This window comes from Saccopteryx leptura, chromosome 4, assembly GCF_036850995.1.
Source record: "Saccopteryx leptura isolate mSacLep1 chromosome 4, mSacLep1_pri_phased_curated, whole genome shotgun sequence".
In the NCBI taxonomy this organism is placed as follows: Eukaryota; Metazoa; Chordata; class Mammalia; order Chiroptera; family Emballonuridae; genus Saccopteryx; species Saccopteryx leptura.
This window is the reverse complement of record NC_089506.1, coordinates 124837157-124858946: the sequence shown is the minus strand read 5'-3', so window position 1 is coordinate 124858946 and position 21790 is coordinate 124837157. Positions and strand designations below refer to the sequence as shown.

The window sequence follows — 21790 nt, the reverse complement described above, 5'->3', positions numbered from 1 at the left end:
GCAGAGCGTCGCCCCTGGTGGGCGTGCCGGGTGGATCCCGGTCGGGCGCATGCGGGAGTCTGTCTGACTATCTCTCCCTGTTTCCAGCTTCAGAAAAATGAAAAGAAAAAAAAAAAAAAGTAAAAAAAAAAAAAAAAATTATAGAGCTCATTTTTAAATAACCCATATATGAACCAAGTCAAAATAAAATTTAGAAAATTTGAACTGAATAACAAAAATATTACAGCATATCAAAACTTGTTGGGTGTAGCTACGCACTTAATTTATATAATTTACAATTGAGATATTTATAATAATATGTCTATATTAGTAAAGACAAATTACTAGAAATTGATAAGCTAAGTAACCATCTCAAGAATTTCCCCCTCAGCGCTGGCCAGGTGACTCAATGCATAAAGCATCTTCCCGGTATGCCAAGGTTGTGTGTTCAAACACTGGTCAGGGTCTATATGAGAAGCAGCCAAAAAGCACACAACTAAATGGAATAACTAAGTGGAACAGTGAGTTGGGCCATATATATATGGCCCTTTCTCAGCCAATGGAATTTTTTTTTAATTTCCTCCTCAATGGGAGGAAAAACAATAAAATAAATCAAAGAAAAGTAGAAAAAAGGAAGTAATACTTTTAAATAAATTAATAAAATACCAACAAGCACAGAGTATTTAAAAAGCCAGGAGCTGGTTATGTGAAACCCTCTGGAGAGAATAAAAACAGTGGCCATATAAATATTCAATAATAAAGGAATAAGGAGGAAACCTTACACAATTCTACACACTTTTAAAAGAGCATAGGAGGACATGAACAAATTCATGAACAACTTATGCCCATAAATTTGAAACCAAGATGAAATGAACAACGCCTCTAAAATATGTAACCTACCCAAACTGCCTTCTAAAACAAGACATTCTAAAAGCCAGATGCTACCAAGCCCTTCTAGATCACTGCACATGCACGGGGGTCCCTTTCTGGAGCTCGGAGTTACCAGGAAGCCTGGTGCTCCCCAGAGCCAGGAAGGAGAGGCAGTGGGGCTGACTCTCATGGCACTGGTCCCCTGGACAGGCACAGGTTCAGATAAATGAAGAAGGTAGGCCCTGGCCGGTTGGCTCAACGGTAGAGCGTCGGCCTGGCGTGCGGGGGATCCGAGTACGATTCCCGGCCAGGGTACATAGGAGAAGCGCCCATTTGCTTCTCCCCCCTCCCCCCTCCTTCCTCTCTGTCTCTCTCTTCCCCTCCCGCAGCCAAGGCTCCATTGGAGCAAAGATGGCCCAGGCGCTGGGGATGGCTCCTTGGCCTCTGCCCCAGGCCCCAGAGGGGCAGAGCATCGCCCCCTGGTGGGCAGAGTGTCACCCCCTGGTAGGCGTGCTGGGTGGATCCCGGTCGGGCGCATGCGGGAGTCTGTCTGTCTTTTCCAGTTTCCAGCTTCAGAAAAAAAAAAAATACAAAAAAAAAAAAAAAAAGGCAGATGCTGGAGCCGGCTTCCTGGGGACTCTTGCTACCCTTCTGATCTGGGGGACAGTACCTAGGACAGGGGAAGTGGCAAGTGGCCCTGTGATTGGAACAGAACCAGTAAGAAACCAGGCTGGGCCTTTCTGTGCCCACACCCCCACAGCCCATCTCATACCCACTTTATGCATGGGGGGGAGGGGGAGCTGTGTGTGGGGGGGGTGCTCCCAATGAGACAGAAAATGCCATGAATGCTGTATATCAAACAACATACAAAAATAAATAAATTACATTCTTGGGAACCAGCAAAAATATACAGCTAAAAATCAGATTTTTAAAAGATGCGATTTAGGTAAGCATCAAGGTAATACCAAGTGCCTAAAAGAAATCCAAACGACAGAAACATTTCCACTGGGAAAAGCATGTCGCTCCACTCAGGGATATTAAAGATCTAAGCCATCCAAATAAATGAGGACAAGCTGTGTTCATGTACCAGACGCTCAGCTTCCTAAAGATGTCAACTCTCCCCAAATTAGTGTAAAAATGTCCAACAGATTTTCTTTCTCTGAGCTTGACAAGCTAACCCTTAAACTTACATGAAGAGCAGAAGATCAAGAGCCAAGAGGTTCCCAAGGAGAACAAGTATGAGGCCCTCCTGATTGGCTTTTCCATAAAGCCTGGTCAGTGAGAGATGGTGGGGCCGAGCAGAAAACCCAGACAGTCCGACAGCAACGTGGATGCTGTCACTGAGGGACAGGAAAAACTGTCAGCAGCATCCCTGAGATAAGCAGGCATCCATGCAGGGAACAAAGGAAATGGGACCCTAACCTACATACACCACGTGTGCAGCAGCCTGCAATGGGAGAGCGAAGTCTTCGCAGGACACAGGAGGGACCTTCACGCAGTCAGGGTGAGGAAGGACTTTAAACAAGCTGGCCAACAGCGCTGGGCTTAAAGGGAAAGAAGCTGGGAATGCCAAAGACCCCGCAGACAATGACATGATGTGATGTGATGTGATGTGATGTGATGTGATGTGATGTGATGTGATGTGATGTGATATGATATGACGTGACATGACGAGACAAGCCTCGGAAGGACAGGTATTCACAGTACACATTAAAAATCTATACAAGCTCCTAAAATCAGTAAGAAAAAGGCGAAAGACCTGAACAGGCTTTTTATTGTTCAGCAAGAGAGAAAGAATAGACAACTATCCGTCCCTGTGAGGACCCACATCTGCTGTGCGTGTCCATGTCGGCACCCCTCAGCATGGGGGATAAACTGTGACAGACCTGCAGAGAGAGCATACAGAGGCGAACATGAACTAACCACACACACAGTCAACCGCCTGGGTGACACTCACACACCTAACACTGGGGAAAGAAACAACACAAGACATACCACAGCATATCAGTTTCAACGGGGCAAAACCAGAGTATGGTAGAGAGGCAAGCATAGGCAGGAAAACTAGTGAGAAAGCAAAGAAGTATAAGTACTGCTCAAAAAGTAGAGTGTTTGCACTTTGCGGGAGGGAGTAACTGTGAGGAGGGTGGGACACATCGATAACTTACAGGATTTCTGAAATAGTCAATTTCTTGACCTGGGGAAGGGGTACACAGGTGTTTCTTATACAAACAGTGATTAAACTATAACCATGTTCTATGCATTTTAGCTTGTAATTTTTTAAGAAAGAAAATCAAATAGGACTAGAAAGACTCTTCTTAAATGATCTAAATGAAAAGAACAATAAGACAATTCCTTCTTGGGCTCTAAAGATTATTAACAGCGAAAGAGGATTTCTGTATAATTAACTAAACCCTTAAGGCAGTAAGTCAGATCCAGTATTCTGAAACTGCATGACAGCGTGCCCAGTTTAGACCTCAATCACCAAAACAGGACAGGGCTTTATGCTTAAATCCTCTTACATGTTTAACAATTATTTTAGCTTCAACCTCTGACCTACCTGGTTTCATAAAACCCAAAGGAAATGCAAACCTGTCTATCAGGAAAAAAAGGAACTCTGACCCTGGCCTTGTAAATTACTGTCTAGGGATCATGCAAGTTGAAGGCTTCCAAACTCCAATCGTACTACTAATTTGATATACCAATATAATCTTAAATTTTAATGCTACATTTAAGTTGGAAAATGAAACTCCACTGGGAGAAAAATCAGTTTCAGTGAAAGAACAACTCCACATATAATTTATTAATCGTAGAGAATCAACCTCAACTCCTCTAACCTGTTTAGCACAAGGTGATCTGATCGTGCATCATGAATGTCTCCAGCACTTGCTGTCCTTCTCCTTGGCTCTTCCTTGTCACACTGAGGGGACCTCCACTGCAGGAAACATGGAATACCTAACACCAGATGAGTCCTCCCTCCGTAAACAAGTAGAAAGCAAAACCAGATAACATTAAACAACATGCATTACAAGAATGTGATCCCTGAGAAAAAAAAGCTAAATGAGGTGATCCCCAGGGTCACCAAGCTTTGTGTATGTGGAGAGAGGGGCCCCATGCAGAGCAAGACAGGGTCACTAAGCTAAGAAGACGGAGATCAGAGCTCCTGGAGGCTGCAGCAGCTGGATGTGATAGGCCAGAGAACCAAAGAGCAGAGAGAGAGCTCCATGGACAGGGAGCCCCGAAATCTAAATGGGTCCCTTGCATCCTTGGCTGAGTACTGGGCATGCAGCAGTCAGTGAGTCTCCAGGAGGCCAGGCAAAAAACAGCCATAGGGTGAGGCTGAAAATCATCCACGTTCCAACAAGTCAGAATGAAGAGACCTCACTCAACACCCAGAACATGCCGCAGAAACCCCAGAAAAGCCACACCTCAGGCACAGGGCTAAACCAGACCCAAGACAAAGCCTTCTCTAGACAAGGGTCATCAAATGTTTTATGTGAAGGGCAGCATTTAGGTTTTATGGGCCATACAGTCTCAGCTATTCAACTTTGCTACCAAAGCACAAAAGCAACACAGAAACAACATGGCTGACATGATTCCAAAGACTTTATAGTGTATCGGAACAGTGAGAAATAGAAGTCTTGCCACACAAACAATTAAGTAGCCAAATTAAGGAGTCTTTATAGCCCAGGACCACATGGAGACCTAAGTCGTTCAGATCAATGCAGCTCCGAACACAATTTAGGGCTAGCTTTTAAAGACAGAATTACATACTGATTGAGGAATGGGAAGGAGAAGAAGCATAGAAGTAAAACAAACCAGTGAAACAAGCTTTCTTATAATGTTTACCTATAAGGTTAATTCCGGGAGAAACATTCTGGGAACATCTGCAACCTTGCAGAACTATCCAAGGCCACAGCCTGTGAACCCAGCCTCAAGGCCAGGGGTAGGGAGTCTTTTTAGAAAAAGTAAGTTCTGGCCCTGGCCGGTTGGCTCAGTGGTAGAGCGTCGGCCTAGCGTGCGGGGGGACCCAGGTTCGATTCCCGGCCAGGGCACATAGGAGAAGCGCCCATTTGCTTCTCCACCACCCCCCCTTCCTCTCTGTCTCTCTCTTCCCCTCCCGCAGCCAAGGCTCCATTGGAGCAAAGATGGCCCGGGCGCTGGGGATGGCTCCTTGGCCTCTGCCCCAGGCGCTAGAGTGGCTCTGGTCGCGGCAGAGCGACCCCCCCCCCCCCCCGGAGGGGCAGAGCATCGCCCCTGGTGGGCAGAGCATCGCCCCTGGTGAGTGTGCTGGGTGGATCCCGGTCGGGCGCATGCGGGAGTCTGTCTCACTGTCTCTCCCCGTTTCCAGCTTCAGAAAAATACAAAAAAAAAGAAAAAGTAAGTTCTGGGCCTGACCTATGGTGGCGCAGTGGATAAAGCGTTGACCTGGAAATGCTGAGGTCACCGGTTCAAAACCCTGGGCTTGCCTGGTCAAGGCACATATGGGAGTTGATGCTTCCAGCTCCTCCCCCCCTTCTCTCTCTCTGTCTCTCCCTCTCCTCTCTAAAATGAATAAATAAATTTTTTAAAAAATTAAAAGAAATAGAAAAAGTAAAGTTCTGTTAAAGGTCTCTTTGTTTTAGAGAAAGCAAGTTCTGCCAAAAATTATTCATACTAAGAGCCTTTTCTATATTTAATTCTCTACTGGTTTTAATTAAATTTTAATCAAATCATTGATTCATTTTCATTGCTATCTTCTTGTATAGGTATATATTGACTTCTGATTACTATTAATTTGCTAGAGTTTATCCTTTCTCAAACAAACCTTGTTATGAAATTAATTAAACATGGTTTTAATATTAGATAAGATAAAATTAGAGTAAGAGGACTGATTGCAGTAGACAAGCAGTTAGCTATGGTGACCAATTAAACATCCTAATGCTGCACATAAGTCACCTGTTGAAGGAAAAGTACATCTAAACCTTTTCTATTTTGTAAAACTATTTCCTCTATATAAATAAATTTAAGGCATATTGTAGGATATATAATAGAGGCTTATTCTGTTCTTTAAATCTATTTTTTTTCTTTTGTACAAACTTCCTACAACCTGCACAAACCTTCTGCAACTTATATAAATCCTCTTTACTATTCAGAAATAACCAGCTTTTATAACAACTTACTTTCTCCCCTTTCTTTTCAAAAGTATTTCTATGCCTTATACCTTTTATTATTAAAACTGTACAATTCCTTTCTAATCAATCAGAACTCTTAATTTTTAAAGATCTTAACGTTCAGTGACAACCAAGCTAGCAATAAGCAATTTTCTTTTAAAATATGCTTTCTTTTGGAGGTGTCCTCCCCCTAAGTAGCCTGTCGGACACATGACTAATATTCACAGGTTACTCTACAGAGGTAGCTATGAACACACATATATTTTTCATACACCTTGTAGCTCCTCTCTTAGCGAAGAGACTTATATCCTCCTTCTGCATGACTTACAGTGGCACCTGCATCAAACCTTAAGATGATTCGCTCTGGCCTTCCTCCGACCGGAGCTTCCCCCGCTTTCTATACTTCAATTATAAGGAGTCCCACGGCGAGGTTCCTTAAGTTTCTGTCATTCGTACACCAGCCAGCTTCCGGTTTGTGGCTGGAGCAGCGCATGTCGTCCTTCTCAGTGTCAACTTACAGGGGTTGGAGGGATCAGTCTGCACGATCTACGAGGGAGTCTCCAAGGGTGCTTAGGGAGCAGGGGTGTTGCCCTGCCTAATACAGTTTTATACAGGGTGAATTCAGCCTAGTAGGAGGTGCACTGTGTTCTCAAAATAGTAAAGGGAAGGAGACTGACTCAGTTTTCACCTGTCTCTAAAATGAATTTAGTCAGGACTTCTTTTAGAGTTTGGTTCATTTTTTCAACCTATCCCAAACTCTGAGGCCTGTAAGCACAATCTAATTTCCAATTAATGTTGAGTGCCTTTCCTACTAGCCGTGAGATCTTGAACACAAATGCAGGCTCATTATTAGATCTAATATTAATGAGCAAGCCAAATCTGGGAATAATTTCATACAGCAATTTCATAACTGTTACTGCGGTCTCATTTCTAGTAGGGAAAGCCTCTATCCATCCTGAAATGGTGTCAATAAAAACTAATAAGTACTTATATTCCTATGCTGATGGCTTTACTTCAGTAAAATTTATCTCTCAGTATTCTCCTGGGAAAGCTCTTCTTTCCCTGTTTCTTCTCGCAACTTCTCTACTTTGCTTAGCATTTACTTTAGCATAGACTGAACACTTGGACACTATGCTTTCTATAATAGATTCTAAACCTAGTAAATAGTAACTTTTCTTAAATAATTCTATCAGCTTAGTTTGGCCTAGATGAGTAGCTTGATGTAGCTAGCTGATAATCTCTCTGCTTAGTGCTTCAGGTAAGAAAGTATTTTGTCTGGCAATTTTAATTACCCTCCTTTATTTCTAGACATTCCTTTTAGCAAAATCCTCTTCTAGTTGGTTATAAAAAGGCGTCTCTGGCAACAAGCGTTCTGATAAAGTCACTAAAATTTCTAAAGGCCCTACTGGATTTAGGGTTACTTCTTTGGCTGCTCGATCAGCTGCTCGATTTCCTTTTTCCTCTATTGAGTCCCCTTGCTGGTGTCCTGGGCAATGAATAAGGGCTACAGTTTCCAGCAATCAAATGGCTTCTAGTAAAGCTAAAATCTCTTCTTTGTTTTTAATGTCCTTACCAGCAGATGCCAGGAATCCTCTCTCCTTATACATTGCTATATGAACATGGACAGTAGCAAAAGCATACGTACTGTCAGTATAAATGTTGACCTTCTTTCCTTTGGCCCACTTGGGTGAGAGCAATAAGTTCCGCCTGCTGAGCCGAGGTCCCGTGGGGCAAGGCTTGTGCCTATATGGCAGTGGTTCTCAAAGTGTGCGCCAGGGTGCAATGGTGCGCCCTAGAAGATTTCCAGGTGCGCCCTACGGTATTCCAGAGAAATATGTGCCTGTTGGGGACCAAAACACCAACAGGGTTTTTGGAGTTTAGATTTTGGGGGACAGAGGTGTGGGAAATTGGCTGTAAGCTGACAGTCTGCCCGACCCCCCACCTCATTTGCCTGATTAGGCTGCAAAAAGCTAAGCTGTGGTGCTGGATTGTTTACACTACCCCCCATGTTCCCCAGAAAGACTGGAGGCAAGTTTCTTCTATCCTTTGTTGTAAAGTTAAGACGATACTATGGTGGGGTTTTCTGCACTCAACACAATTAAGAGTAAAAAGAGAGGAATCCTTCAATATATTGACGAGGAAATGAGTTTGCCTTTCAAATATATGCCCAAACAGCCCTGGCCGGTTGGCTCAGCGGTAGAGCGTCGGCCTAGCGTGCGGAGGACCCGGGTTCGATTCCCGGCCAGGGCACACAGGAGAAGCGCCCATTTGCTTCTCCACCCCTCCGCCGCGCTTTCCTCTCTGTCTCTCTCTTCCCCTCCCGCAGCCAAGGCTCCATTGGAGCAAAGATGGCCCGGGCGCTGGGGATGGCTCTGTGGCCTCTGCCTCAGGCGCTAGAGTGGCTCTGGTCGCAACATGGCGACGCCCAGGATGGGCAGAGCATCGCCCCCTGGTGGGCAGAGCGTCGCCCCATGGTGGGCGTGCCGGGTGGATCCCGGTCAGGCGCATGCGGGAGTCTGTCTGACTGTCTCTCCCTGTTTCTAGCTTCAGAAAAATGAAAAAAAAAGAAAAGAAAAGACAAATATATGCCCAAACATTGAAGAAATCACAGGACACATCAGGCTCATGTTTCTCATAAACACAAGAATGAAAAAACTTAACACATTCACACCAGGACCTGCCGAATTTACTAAATCTTACTAAGAATGTATCTATATATATAAAAAGATAACTTTTTATCGTTTTTTTTTTTATTTTTTAACCCCTTTTTTACGAATTCTAAAAAGCATAACTCAAAAAATGTAACATAAAAATGTTTTTTAATGTCAGAATAAATTTAATTTTGTCATTTTTATTTTGTTTAATTACCATAAAAGCACGCTTGGACTTTATATTTTTTCTTTAATATTTGACTTAATTATTACAACATATTTCTCAGAAATTTGTATATAGTGCACCTACAATTATTTGTAGGATTTTAAATGCACCCTGACTTCAAAAAGTTTGAGAACCACTGCTATATGGTCCTTTTTTTTTTTTTTAATACAGGGACAGAGATAGAGTCAGCGACAGGGACAGAAAGACAGGAACGGAGAGAGATGAGAAGCATCATCAGTTTTTCGTTTTGACACCTTAGTTGTTCATTGATTGCTTTCTCATATGTGCCTTGACTGCAGGCCTTCAGCAGACCGAGTAACCCCTTGCTCGAGCCAGCGACCTTGGGTCCAAGCTGGTGAGCTTTTGCTCAAGCCAGATGAGCCTGTGCTCAAGCTGGTGACCTCGGGGTCTCAAACCTGGGTCCTCCACATCCCAGTCCGACGCTCTATCCACTGCGCCATCGCCTGGTCAGGCTATATGGTCTTATTAAGAGTCACTATAGCCGCTCTAGCATGTCGAACCCCATCAAGGACAAAACTGCTGCCATCAGTGAATAGCTGTTCTTCTGCATTAGGTAGGGGTACATCAGTAAAATCTGGTCTTGCAGTTTGAACAGAGTCTAACACTTCAGAGCAGTCATGCAAGGAGATGCTTGGATGCTCATTAAGCATCAGCTTGCCAGGTTGATAGCCTGAGTCTGGACAAATTTAATGTGAGGCTGATCTATGAGCAGAATCTGATACTGTGTGATCCCAGCATTAGACATCTACCTTTCTGAAGTTCCTCTAAGCAAAGTTTTTACTGCATGTGGGGTTGTCACAAACAGTTCTTGCCCCATAGTCAATTTATCTGCCTCTCTTATTAGTATGGCAATGGCTGCTATGGCTCTGAGACAGTTTAAAAGGTTCTTGTTCTTTGTCTAAATTAACTCTTGGGTTCCTGCTGTATAAAGGATTGGCTATCTCTGCAAATCTAGGGATCTACAACCAGTAGTATCCAACAGCTCTGAGAAATTTTCGGACTTGTCTCTTGCTAGAAGGGTTTGGGATCCAAAGGATTGCCTCTATACGACTGGAGGAGAGAGTACGCTTCCCCGCCTCAGTGTGGTAGCCTAGATAGGTCATCTTGGAGGTGTAGAGTTGTGTCTGTTTAGCTGACACTCGGTACCCCAGAGTCTGCAGTGTTTGTAAAAGCCCCTCAGTGGCTGTCCAACAGCTTACCTCCGTTTCCGCAGCTAGAAGCAAATCATCTGTGTACTGCAGCAGCGTGCATCCGGATGTTCCTGGCAGAAGGCAAGCAGATCCTGATGTAATGCCTCATCAAAGAGGGTCGGTGAATTCTTGAAGCCCTGTGGTAATCTGGTCCAGGTTAGTTGTCCTGAAATGCCTGCCTCTGGGTCATTCCACTCGAAGGCAAAGATGGGCTGACTTACAGGGGCCAGGGGAATACTGAAGAAAAGCATTTTTCAAATCTAAGACTGTGTAAAATTTTAAGTCTGGTAACAATAGGCTTAAGAGAATGTAGGGATTAGGCACAGTTGGGTGTACTGTCTCAATCTGCTTATTTACCTCCCATAAGTCCTGGACTGGACAATAGTCTTTGGTGCCTGGGTTCTGGACAGGCAGTAAAGGAGCATTCTATTGGGATTGACAAGGAACAAGAATACCAGCTTCTAACAGTCTCTTAATATGAGATAAGTACTTGCACCCCTGAGAGCATTCCGAGTAGGGCAGTGAGAACAGAGTGAGAAGCTCTAGTGCTAGTGAGGAAGTCTACTGAGTAGCCTCCTACTTGTAAAGACTAACAGGTATGGAGCCCTGGACCTGTCAGTCCTCCTTTAGATTAAGGACTCTTGGGGTCTGCTGTGACTTTCCTTTTATTTTTGGACAGTCTTTCTTCCAATGTCCTTCTTCTTTACAATAAGCAAACTGATTTTTTCTTAACTCAGGCTTTCCGCCTTTTTGGTTCCCTTTATTTTTATTCTGCTGTTCTAAAACAGCTACAACTACTTTAGTCATCTTCTTAGTTTGTTTGTCCTCAAGGGTGTCTCTATTACTATAAACTTTCTGAGCTACTTCTAACAATTGGGAAATTACCATTCCCTGGAAGCCTTCTAATTTTTGTAGCTTCCTCCTAATATCTGGAGTGGACTGTGACACAAAAGCTAAGTTAGTTGCCCTAGCATTTCTAGTGCTTCAGGGTCTAGAGGTGTGTAGACCCTGTAAGCTTCTTGTAGTCTCTCTAAGAAAGCTGTGGGAGTTTCCTGAGGACCCTGGATTACTTCTGACATCTTAGATAAATTCATGGGTTTCTTAGCAGCTTCCCTGATCCCAGCTAACAGAAACTAGTGAAAAGAGTTCAGAGCTTCCCATCCTGCTGTAATGTTGGGGTCCCATTTAGGCTGGACAATAGGGAACACCTTTTTAAGACTGTCTTCCTCAGAGCCATTTCTCCCTAGCATGACAGCTTTTCTCACCTCTGATCTGATTCTTTCTCTCACCTTAGTAGTGAACAAGGTGACTAAAAGCTGCTGGCAATCATCCCAAGTGGGACAGTGTTTACAGCATAGATTCTAACAGTCCTGTTAGAGACTGAGGCTTCTCTGAGAAAGGGGGATTCTAAGCCTTCCAATTACACAAGTCACTAGAGGAAAAAGGGACATGAACTATGAAAGGCTGCCTCCCCTGTGGCAACCTATCAGCAGGTGGGGCTTCCCTCAGGGGCAAAATGGGTTCAGAAGAGGCAGTCTTCCCCTTGGGTCTGGCTCTAGGTATGAGGCGGTGAGAAAGTGGCCTCCTGATTATTCATGGTGCTCGAAGGGGGAGGGGCAGGTGCCTGAGCTGAGCGAGGAGCCCCCACACGAAGCAGAACTATGGAGCCTAAGTGAGCACGGCACAGGCCCAACTGCCCCGAACACTATGGAGGTGGTACTGCCCTGGCTGCCAAGTTTACCTGCTCCACCACGGCCGCTGCTGCTGCTGCTCGCAATCTGCGGCAACCCAGCCTCCCCCGCGAGTAAGTGTGAAACTTAGGCGCAGGCACCTGAGCTGCTTATTCACACACTATTCACTCAGGGGTTTTCTGTGCAAAGACAGGATAACAAAGCAAAAGCGAAGAACAAGATCTTGGTGGAGCAAAATCAGAGAGGGATCCTTGATAATAAAAGTCCTCAAGGATAGCTTGTAAAAATAAACAAAAGCGACAAAACAAGCAGAGGGTAAACATGTGAGAGAGCAAATCCAGACGTGTCCTGGGACTCTTCTACCAAAACAGACTTCAGGTTACTCTCCACCAACGTCTTGGCCCTGGAGGGCCTACTATGTGAGTGCAATCCCGTCGGATCCCTACTCACAATAGTTCAGACTGGCTAGCCACAGACAGAGTACAAGATTGAGCAAACTGCAAACCTGCTCTGCTTACCTTCAGAGGCTTTCCTGATGACTCCAAATGGGTGGATGGGCATGCTGACTGTCCGCAGCTGACAGTGAGTCAGACAGAAAAGGTCAGCGGGGCCCCTGGAACGTCTCAGGTGGCGCCTCCCCTGCTGGGTTTCCATTCCCGGCAGTCAGGCCAAGGAGGCTGGTGGCCTCGCTTGTGTGTGGCAAAGACAAATGTGTCCAGAGGCCCCAATCTCACTGAGGCCTCCAAAATGTTGTATCGGAACAGCAAGAAACAGGCGTCTTGCCACACACACAATTAAGTAGCCAAATTAAGGAGTCTTGAAAGTCAGTGACCCCATGGAGACCTAAGTCATTCAAATCAATGTGGCCCAAACAGTTTGGGGAAGGCTTTTAAAGACAAAATTACATACTGATTGAGGAATGGGGAGGAGCGGAAGCATAGCAGTAAAACAAAGCAGTGAAACAAGCTTTTTCACGATGTTTATCTATAAGGTTAATTCAGGGAGAAATATTCTGGGAACATCTGCAACCTTGAGGAACATCCAAGGCCACAGCCTGTGAACCCAGCCTCAAGGCCAGGGGTAGAAAGTCTTTTTAGAAAAAGTAAGTTCTGCTAAAAGTCTCTTTGTTTTAGAGAAAGCAAGTTCTGCCAAAAATTATTCATGCGAAGAGCCTTTCTTTTCTAATTTCAATAGAAACAGACAGCGGGCCGATATGGGCTATAGGCTCTAGTGTGCAACCTCAGACCTAGACCTGCTTTAACAAACCTAGAAAGCAAGCCCCCAGATAATGAAGCTAACGTTAGCAAATTAATTCTTGCCAGGACAAAACTCAGTGCTTTCAACAAAGACAACAACCAGGTGCTCACAATGTGATGTGACATTCATAACATCTGGAATCCAATCCCAAATGACCAGTGTGAGGAAAAGCAGGGAAAATGGAGGCTGTCAGCAGAAGAAAATCAGTCAGTGGAAACAGATCCAGAAATGACAGTGATGATGAAAATAACAGACGAGAGCTTTAAAATGACATTACAAATCTGCTCAAGGATTTAAAGGAAAACATGAACGTAAGGAGAGAAATATAAACTACAAAAAGACCATTTCTGGAGAATAAAAATAAACATCTGAAATTTAAAAAATGCATTGATGGGCTTTACAACAGAGCACACGTCACAGAAGAGGAGAGGAGACATGAGGACACAGCTACAGAGCCAACGCAAGCTAAAACAGGAACACAGGGCAGCACAGAGGAGACTCAGTGGAGCAACATTAAGCAACTAAAAGAGATGTAACTGGAGTTCTGCAGGACTAAAGGGGGGAGGATCAAAAATATGGCAACACATCTTACAAAACTGTGGTGAAAACTAATCCTACAGATGCAAAAGTTTTGTTTTGTTTTGTTTTTTCAGATGCGAAGTTTTAACAGACCACAAGTAGACTAGTCACAGAGAGAAGTACTCTAGCAAATCATATCATAATCGGAGTGCTCAATTACAATGATAAAGAGAAGTCTTCAAAGTGCCCCAAAAGAAAGGCAACATACAGGAAGAGGCAGAGATACTTTCTGCAGCAGAGAGGGAGGACTCTGTGGAAGCCTGGCTCAAAGGACCCAGCAGTTTGCCTCACAGACCCAATAACATGGGAATAAGCACTCCACCTTCATGACACCTTTACTAGAAAGAAGAGGACAGGCCCTGGCCAGTGGCTCAATGGATAGAGCATCAGCCTAGCATATGGACATCTCAGGTTCGATTCCAGGTCAGGGCACAGGAGAAGCAACCATATGCTTCTCCCTTCCCCCCTTCTCTCCCTCTTCCCCTCACAGCCAGTGGCTGGATTGGTTTCAGTGTGGCCCCAGGCGCTGAGGATAGCTGATCAGCCCCAAGCATTAAAAATAGCTTGGTACTGCCCTGGCCGGTGGCTCAGTGGTAGAGCGTCGGCCTGGCGTGTAGGAGTCCCAGGTTTGATTTCTGGCCAGGGCACACAGGAGAAGCGCCCATCTGCTTCTCCACTCCTCCCCCTCTCCTTCCTCTCTGTCTCTTTCTTCCCCTCCCGCAGCCAAGGCTCCATTGGAGCAAAGTTGGCCCGGGCGCTGAGGATGGCTCCATGGCCTCTGCCTCAGGTGCTAGAATGGCCCTGGTTGCAACAGAGCAACGCCCCAATGGGCAGAGCATCACCCCCTGGTGGGCATGCCAGGGGGATCCCGGTCGGGCGCATGTGGGAGTCTGTCTGACTGCCTCCCCATTTCCAGCTTCAGAAAAAAAAAAAATAGCTTGGTACTTGAGCATCGGTCCCACACAGAGTTGCCGCGTTGGGGTGCATGAGGGAGTCTGTCTCACTAAAAAAAAAAAAGAAAAGAAAGAAGAGGACAGTAATGACCTCTCCTTCCCAGTCTGATCTGATACACTCTCAGAATTGTTTTTTACATGAATACTCATCCTGAATGAAATGAAGTTGATGTCTAGGAAAATGTGAGAACTATTGCTGAATGCCTCATACTTCCCATGATGGCTTGAAAGAATCAATTCATTTTCCATAGGGTTCACAACACTGATTTATGAAAAGTGTGTCATAAAGTTTTCGATAAATCTACAACATTTACCAGAAGCTCACTTAAAACACTCAGGTAGGACATAGATCTCAGGAAAGGGGCTGGCATCATGGTGAAGGGTTAAAAAAGAATTGAAGCCTGCCCAGTTTGGAGCACCTCTCAGGATGGTGGCACCTGGACAATGCTGCCCCTCACCAGTGATAAAAATTGTAGGCACAGCTGGCGGTCTGGACAGGGGCAATTTCTGCTCTTTTTATTCCAGTAGGTCGTCTGCAATACCTAAGCTCCACACAAGACGGGGCAAGCCATTATCAGCAGCTCTGCACGGAGGAGCCTGTCCATGCAGATACACAGGCGGGCAAACTCTCAGCCTGAGAGTATCAGAGCTGCCATCCACTGGGCACTGACTGTGTCTAGTTGTCTCAGGTGCTCCCAGATATTATTACATTAATCCTGGCAATCACACTACAAGGTAGAGAGCCTCAAAACAACTTTACTGATGTAAACAGTAGTACTTAGACCAAGAACAGACATCTGGAAAAGGAACCAGCTTGAACCATAATCAGTCTTTTTTTTTTTTTACAGAGACAGAGTCAGAGAGAGGGATAGACAGGGACGGAGAGATGAGAAGCATCAATCATTAGTTTTTCGTTGTGCATTGTGACACCTTAGTTGTTCATTGATTGCTTTCTCATATGCGCCTTGCCCGTGGGCCTTCATCAGACTGAGTAACCCCTTGCTTGAGCCAGCGACCATGGGTCCAAGCTGGTGAGGTTTTGCTCAAACCAGATGAGCCCGCGCTCAAGCTGGCAACCTCGGCGTCTCGAACCTGGGTCCTCGGCATTCCAGACCGATGCTCTATCCATTGCGCCACCGGCTGGTCAGGCAAACCATAATCAGTCTTGACACCAAAGTCTATTCTCTCCGATTCTTAGAAAAAGTCCATCAAGATTTTTCTGGGGAAGAGCCTGGCGGTAGAGCCGGGGCTGCCGGCGCCAGACGCCGTGACGGCCGTGGGGAGAGCACCGGATGCATCATGAGTTCCCTGGACAGCACCGGGGCCACAGAGCTGCAGCCCCGGGTGTCACTGACCGACAACACGCCCCCGGATGCGAGTGAGGAGCCGGCGGCCGCTGAGGCAGTGGAAACATCCGGCCGGGCTGTTGCTGGTTGTGCCGCTCCTTGCTGTCCAGCTGGCGGGCGCAGCCTGAAGCCAAGAAGAAAGCACCCTGTCCTGGACTTGGCTTGTTTTACACACTAGTGTCTGCCTTCCTTTTCTCAGTGAGCTCTTTATGTGTTAAAAAAGAGCAAGACATCCATCTGTAGAAATTAGTGCATTCCGATGTGTTTTCCAAATGTTAGTCATTATTCCTTGCTTAATATACAGAAAAAGTGGGTTTATAGGCCCAAAAGATCAACGCATCTTCCTCTTTCTCAGAGGACTCCTGGGGTCTACTGCCATGATGCTTTTATACTACGCTTTCCAGACAACGTCCCTCGCTGATGCCACTGTTATCTTGTTTAGCTGTCCAGTGTTTACATCTATTATATATTTGCTTGGATATTTCTCAAGGAAAAATACGGCCTTTGGGATACTCTCTTCACCGCCTGCGCCCTCATTGTAGTCGTCCTCATCGTGAGGCCGCCGCCATTTTTGTTTGGCTCCAACGCTGTGGGGATGCATCAAAGCTATTCAGAGCACCTGAAGGGCACGTTCGCGTCAGTTGGCTATGCTGTGCTTGCTGCCTTCACCCTCATTATCCTCAGAAAGATGGGGAAATCTGTGGACTACTTTCTGACCATTTGGAATTATGTAGTGCTTGGCCTCACGGTGAGCTCCATCATCCTCACCGTATTAGGAGCGTGGAGTCTGCCAGACTGTGGGTTGGACAGGCTCTATCTCATAATGGTCGGGCTGTTTGGTTTCGGGGCTCAGGTGTTTCTCACCAAAGCCATTCAGATAGAAAAAGTAGGGCTAGTAGCACTGATGAAGACTATGGATGTGGTTTTTGCCTTTACCTTTCAGATTATTTTCCTTAATGATGTACCAACTTGGTGGACAGTGGGTGGTGCGCTCTGCGTAGTAGCTAGTAGTGCTGGAGCGGCCATTCGGAAATGGTGCCAGGGTTCCAAATGAAGTATTATCACTGAAATGTTTATTTTTTTAAAAAAGTATACTGTCATGTAGTTCAAACACAGCACACATGCACACTCTTGGAAGATCTGTATTTACTGCATTGGTTATATTTAATACATTTCATAGCTAAAATATCATTTTTGAATATGATATGTCTTTAATTAGTGAAGCATAGCCGTTGGTTTGGTCTAGCGATTAGTTTGTTTGGCTTGTTTTTTGTTGGGGTGCAATTGTAATAGGACACCTCATTAGTTAAAGAAACACTGCAAAAAACTTTATGACTCTAGCATAAATATATGTAATTTTTTAAAATATATTTTTGGTAATGATGGAATATAGGTAGGGAGGAAATTTTAGATGCTCTTTTAGCAGTGTAGAGGCTAAGCAACTTACTGGTAATAATGCTGCTATGATTCGTATTATATTGAAAATTCATTTGAAACATAATTCCATTTAGGAGGCCAAGGCTGAAACTTGGAATAGGTGCCTACTTAATAGCGTTAATAATACAAATGAATTAGCCTTATTTTCAAGATGTTTTTTATAAATTATCATTCTTTTAACCCATATTTGTGCCTTTTCACTTTAAGCTAGAATTTTTATATGTAAACTTTTTGAAAAGTCTTTAAATCACCAAATTTGACTAGTTTCTCTTTTCAGTGACATTAGCAACTATTACTATCATTCTATAACTTTAAGTCTGCTGCAGTTTTTTTGAAATCACACTAAGTTTTTTATTTCTAAGATTTCAGGCCTTTAAGTCACAAATGAGAAGTCTCGGCATGGCCATTTTTATCCGAAAGTATTTTCCCCTCACAGAAATGTGATTTTCTATAAATTCCCTTTGAATTTATAGTGTGATGCCAAATAAAATTTTCTCAGGATTTTATTAGATTGAACCATTTGAAATTGCTGAGATTTTTACCTTTTTAATTTATAAAAACCATAGTTTCTCATGGTTCACCCTAACAGATAACCTCTCTTACTTACCCTCTAAGCCAAATACTTAGAGGACTTTGGAATATATATTTTTACAACAACTTTTTAAAGTACAGTAATTCTGTTAAACTTATTTTTATAATCTTTTTCCCTTATGGAATTATATGTAATAATGCTTCCTGTTATATGTTAAATGTAAAGACCTGTGAATTCCATGGTTGGTTGACTTTTGTAGTTTCTTGAATAGAAGAAAAAAAATCACTATTAAATTCTGGTATATCAATATGATACTAAATGTCAAGGCTGCATCATGATATTACGTCATGAAGTCAAACAACAAACTGTATATCTGGAACTTCATCAGGCCCATACTCGTCAGTTACAGAGAGAATTAAATATTTAGGAAAGCTTGCGAGTTTAATCAGAAAGTGGAGAATAAATGGAAATGATTTTTTGTCACAGTGAATCTTTTGTTGGTGAGGTTATAATGGTCTCCAACTCTTTGTCAGGCCTAGCATCTATTATTATCTTAAGCCTGCAAATTTGAAAGATTATTAAACGCCTTGCCACCCTTGCATCACAATTCTTCCAAGGTAAGAAGGTACTTGGCTCTGAGGTTTATGCCGCAGGAAGAAAGGATGTCGTCCAATAGTTCCAGCAGGGAATTTTCGGCTTTCTGATTGCCCCAAAAGCTTCCCACCTGACAAATCCTACATGAAATCTATTTAAGGGAGTTACACTATCATAACTTTTACCTAATTCACAATATTGGAGTTTAGAGTTGCAAAAGCATCATTTTGCAAGTATCTTAGATAATTCTAAAATCAGAGCATTTTAGAGTTAGGGTTAGAAATCCTCTTGTAGGAGCTACACTACACAGGGATGCTGGGGAGGGACCTGCCGAGATGGGTTTCCATGGCCTTCTCTCCTCCATTATTTCCACGATAGAAGTACAGAAAGGAAACCATGGCTAGTTCATTACCTACCTGAGGTGAATGAACTCTCAGCGAACCCTCTCCCTGCTCTTTACTTTGCACAATGAAAGAACCAATTGGGGCCTTGAAAGTTATATCCCTTTGGGCCTGAGTACCACAGACATTTTACTTCAACAGTGTGGTTTAAGTACTTGAATGTCACAACATATGACCAAGGTTGGAGGAAATGTTTCTTCTCTCAACTTTTACAGGGTGTGATTCTTAAACACTTTTATAATGTCTCAGGTATATACTAGAATGTTATTGTAACAATTGATGTGTATTTTTTGCAAAGGTTGTAGTTTATCTTGAAAAGGGAAATATTTTCATAAACTTTTTTATCTCCTAAGTACTAATAAAATAATATGAAAGGGAAAAAAAAGATTTTTCTGAATCTCCATAAGCAGGGATTTAAAAACCAATAAGAAATTTCACCCACGGCTGCACTGAGAACAGGTGAGAGCAAGGTAGAAGCCGGGCTTGGATGCCTGGCTGGCTCCTTAGCATTGTAGGTACACTGCTCTCTCTAAGCAGCCTCAAGCTATTGTACAGTAATCCACGTGAAAATGTGTGTACGTTGTAAGAGATAACCAAGTCTAACTTCCATGGCTCTGCCTCACTCCAGGTCCAAGCATGTCCTTCCCACAGGCCTCTTCCTTCACCCCCTTTCCACTGCCTTCCCTGCTGGCTTCTTCACCTGCAGAAGGTTTGTTGGTGGCTATTTTCTCCTTCCCAACCCCTTGCCCCAATTCACCTCCTGCTCTGAGTCAACCCATCTTCTCCAATAAACTCGTCAATGCCTTCAAAGCAGAGGTCACTCACTGACATATCCCAACACTCAGCGTGGTGCCTGGCACATAGAGGCACTCAACAAATATAAGCTGAGTTGCTGGGTTCTATAAAGCTTTTCCTCCCTCACCTGGCCCCCTCGGCCTATGTACACTCTCATCCTACCCACTGGGGGGCTCCCCACACAGCCAGCACTGCGCTCCACCAGACACCTTGGGTATATATGCCCACAGGAGGTCCCAAGAGCAGAATTCCTGAAGTCATGGCCTTGTCCCTCAAGTGCAGATACAGAAGTACTGGCTGTGCTTTCCTTAACCTGGGACACAGATGCTGTTCTTCTCTATGGGGAGAGAAGCTCTTCGAGGGCCTGTGTCTCACATCTCCTCTCCCACACACCTGGGCTCAGTGCCACACATATAAATGGTACTAAGTGCTTCTAAGAACCATTCTTTCCCCACAGAACACCAAGGAGCCTAGATTTCATTTTCAGACAGTATACACTCAAACAGATCTCCCAAAACACGATCTGTGTGACATTCTCACTGCCAGACACATCAACAGTCATGGGTTGCCGAGTTTAAAGCTGGGTCAATGTGACCGATTTATGCTTCATAAATGAAATTCAATGCAAATGACTTATTTATTCAATATAAATCTAAGGATTTCCTGATAATGTCCTACTCACCTATAGCACCTATCAGTGTATTAGAATTTGGTGTTGCCATGTCTGTCCTGTTTGACACTGGGGTTCCAGGGAGCACAGCTCACTCTAGGTGACCAGTAAACCTCTGCTGAGCTGCAAACCTCTGGCTACTTCCCAGACATCCTCCTCCCCTCAGAGGAAGCATACTGGGAGTCTGGGACAACAGGAGCCTCTGAGGATGGCTCGATGGCCACATGGAAGGCAAGTGCCTTCACCATCACACAGGCTCCTCATGAACACAAGCTCAGAGAACAGTGAGTGTAAACAGGTCCTTTCCAAGTCTGTCACCTCATTCCTGCTCAAGTCACTGCGGATAATTTTGGCCAAGCATCTAATATCTTCAAGTGCTCCTCGCCAATTAAACTTTGACAACCTCTTTCTTTTAACTACACTAACAAGTCTTAAACTTTAGTAAAAGAACACCTTTTTACCCTTAGAGATTCCTAACAACTCCCACACAGCTTTTTTTTTTTTTTTTGAAGCTGGAAACAGGGAGAGACAGTCAGACAGACTCCCGCATGCACCCCGACCGGGATCCACCCGGCACGCCCACCAGGGGCGTCGCTCTGCCCACCAGGGGGCGATGCCCTGCCCCTCCGGGGTGTCGCCATGTTGCGACCAGAGCCACTCTAGCGCCTGAGGCAGAGGCCACAGAGCCATCCCCAGCGCCCGGGCCATCTTTGCTCCAATGGAGCCTTGGCTGCGGGAGGGGAAGAGAGAGACAGAGAGGAAAGCGCGGCGGAGGGGTGGAGAAGCAAATGGGCGCTTCTCCTGTGTGCCCTGGCCGGGAATCGAACCCGGGTCCTCCGCACGCTAGGCCGACGCTCTACCGCTGAGCCAACCGGCCAGGGCCCACACAGCTTTTTTATGAGTTACATTTATCAGTAGTCTCCAGATTACAGGTCAAAATAAAAAAAGTACTTTTTTTTAAACAGGAGAGAGAGACAGGAAGAAGAGAGACGAGAAGCATCAATTCATAGTCTTATAGTTGCGACACTTTAGTTGTTCGTTTATTGCTTCTCATATGTGCCTTACTAGAGGGCTCCAGCTGAGCCAGTGACCCCTTACACTGACTCAAGCCAGCGACCTTTAGGTTCAAGCCAGAGACTATGAGGTCATGTCGATGATCCCACACTCAAGCCAGTGATTCCACGCTCAAGCCGTTGAGCACATGCTCAAGCTGGCAACCACCGGTTTTTTGAAACTAAGACCTCAGCATCCCAGGTCGATGTCCTATCCACTGTGCCACCACTGGTCAGGCAAAAAAAAGTACCATTTTTTTTTTTTTGTATTTTTCTGAAGCTGGAAACGGGGAGACAGACAGACTCCCACATGCGCCCAACCGGGATCCACCCGGCACGCCCACTAGGGGGGATGCTCTGCCCACCAGGGGGCGATGCTCTGCCCCTCCAGGGCGT

The 21790-nt window shown here is 44.7% G+C and overlaps 1 protein-coding gene and 1 pseudogene across 1 annotated transcript in view; one reads left to right on the top strand and one right to left on the bottom strand.

Annotated features, from left to right (window-relative positions):
* The window catches only part of RPTOR (regulatory associated protein of MTOR complex 1), a 237071-nt gene that overhangs the window by 207583 nt on the left and 7698 nt on the right, over positions 1-21790 (bottom strand). The gene's annotated exons all lie outside the window — the stretch shown is intronic.
* Positions 15867-17121, top strand: LOC136404446 (solute carrier family 35 member G1 pseudogene; annotated as a pseudogene).